Source organism: Gekko japonicus, unplaced genomic scaffold, assembly GCF_001447785.1.
Source record: "Gekko japonicus isolate JY-2015 unplaced genomic scaffold, Gekko_japonicus_V1.1 scaffold5009, whole genome shotgun sequence".
Classification (NCBI taxonomy): Eukaryota; Metazoa; Chordata; class Lepidosauria; order Squamata; family Gekkonidae; genus Gekko; species Gekko japonicus.
The window spans coordinates 60,891-63,693 of record NW_015169332.1 but is presented as its reverse complement, the minus strand read 5'-3'; positions in this window follow the sequence as shown (position 1 = coordinate 63,693).

Below are 2,803 nucleotides of genomic sequence, written 5' to 3'. Positions count from 1 at the left end.
AACTGTTAGAGAAAGGACAGCTTCAGGGAGGGTTGAAGTTAGTAATAAAAATGGAGCAAAGAGGGAGCGAAAGGAGTAATTGAGATTAACCAATTATCGGCTCTGTTGCAGACCTAAAATAGTTTCAGGTTAGCTGGTCTGTCCCGTCATATCTAAACACTGAAGGTAATGCACTTTCTCCGGCTTACTATGTGGCACATGCTCCCAAATGATAAGCTTATTCTCTGGTTGGGAAATAAATTCTCAGCAAGGAATAATAATAAGAACAATACTACTACTAATATTAATACAACTAATAATAATAGTATATGGCCTGTATAGCCGCTTCAAACTCTGTGATACTACTACTACCACTACTACCACTACCACTACCACCACCACCACCACCACTACTACTACTACTACAGTATATGGCCTGTGTGGCCCCTTCCAACTCTGTGATACTACTACTACTACTACTACTACTACTACTACAGTATATGGCCTGTATGGCCCCTTCCAACTCTGTGATACTACTACTACTACAACAACAACAACAATAGTATATGGCCTGTATAGCCGCTTCAAACTCTATGATTCTACTACCACTACTACCACCTGTAGTAGTAGTAGTATACTGTCAAGTTGCACCAGTCTTATGGTAACCTCTCATGAGGTTTTTTTGAGGCAAGAGATTCAACAGAGGTGGCTTTTCCTTTGCCTTCCTCTGCATAACAACCCTGGTCTTTCTTGGTGGTCTCCTATCCGAATACTAACCATGGCCAACCCTGGTTCTCTTGGACACATGAGGCTGCCTTATCCTGAATCAGACCGTTGGTCCATCAAAATCAGTATTGTCTACTCAGACAGGCAGCTGCTTTCTAGGGACTCAGGTGGAGGTCTTTCACATCACCTCTTGTTTGGTTTTTCTAACTGGAGATGCCAGGGATTGAACCTGGAACCTTCTGCATGCCAAGCAGACGTTCTACCACTGAGCTACAGCCCCACTTCATGGCTCTCCAGAGTCTCAGGCGGAGGTCTTTCACATCACCTCTTGGCTGTTCCTTCTAACTGGAGATGCCGGGGACTGAACCTGGGACCTTCTGCATGCCAAGCAGATCCTCTACCACTGAGCCACGGCCCCTCCCCAGGCTCTGATGAGCTCAGGCTAGTTTGTTCTGTTCTGGTAGCTGAGGAAATCTAGGAAGAGATATTGTAAGATACAATATTGTGTCAGAAAATGGGGAGAGACCATAATGTAGATGTAAAATTCATGTTTTTGTGTGTCATTCTCCTGTTAAAAGATCCCAGGTAGAAAGGCTGGGGGGGGGGAGTGCTTCTGATCAGAGTTCAGAATATTGGGAGATGTACCATAAACTCATGTACCAGCTTTGTTCTTACCATCCCATAGAAAGATCCATACATCTGCAGCCCACTTATGGGCTTTTTTCAGCCATTGCACCAGTTACCTGCAATGTTCTAGTGGAGGTGGTCTTTATTTCCGCTCACGAATAGTGAGATCAGCATAACAAGTTAGACCTGCTAGGACTAGACCAGCTAGACAATTCAATAGGCAAAACATCAACTTATACACAATTCTGGCTGAGATGGCCACACCCACAATGCTTACAGTATCCAATCACACTAGGTACATTACAACCAATCATAATCAAGCGATAACGTCCAATCAAAATCATTCCCTCCCGAAGGCACGCCATTGGTCAGTATTTACATGTTTACAATCCGCATAATGAGCGATGCTAGATTATGCTTTTGCCATTATGTCTCTCAAGACATAACAGGAGCCACTCCTGTGTAATGATTTGGGCATCAGAAGTGGACCTCGGAGACCCAGATTCAAATCCCGTTTAGTTCCAAAGGTTACTGGGTGAAGAGCTGTGGTAACACGGCGAGCTTTTTGCAATTTGTTCCTGCTAAAGATTTGATTGGGAATATTTTTTTTCGGGTTGGGATGATCACACATCCCTCCCCAAACCACAAATATTGCACGACAAGGCTCTGGGCACCATCTAGATTTGCTGAAGTGTAGTGGGTCAGACGCATGTAGAAACCACTGAGACTGATGTAGTGATCAGCATGGTTTACTAGTACACAACAAAAGACATAGAATAACGGCCGGCTGGCCAACTATATACACACTTGGGGACGCCCCCCTTGGTCCCGTTGGTCGGTTTAAATCTCCCGTCACGGTCCTATTGGTTCCCAATTGGAGAGACTAGGAGCCTAGTCCCCATTGTTCTTACAGAGTCAAGCTCGGGGGTATTCGCTGGCCCCTGGTGGCGGTCAGCGGAAATAACAGTTGCTTTGTGCATGGGCATACGCACACGGCCAAATCAACACCCCTGGTTAGACTCACCATACTCCCCTTTTTTTACAGCCCCCCCCCCCCAACGGTGAACAAAATGAAACAGTTTGCACGTCACAAGATATTTTTGGGCAGGAACGCACAGGAACGGAGTTCCGGCTGGCTCCCAAGTTGGCCACGCCCAGCAGGAACTCATTAGCATAATAGGCCACACCCAACAGCAGAATCTCATTAGGATTGGCTACATTAGGGGTGTGTGGCCTAACATGCAAAGGAGTTCCTGCTACAAAAAAAGCCCTGGGTTTTGACCACAAACAAGGTCAACAGAATAACAAGCAAAAGGTGGGTGTGGCTGGATGACCACACTTCTGGTAACACGGGGTAATGTGCTAATGAGCTGTGCAGTCAGGGGTGTGGCCTAATATGCTAATGAGTTTCTGCTGTTGAGCGTGGCATATTATGCTAATTAGTTCCTGCACATTCAGGATTTAAACTGTT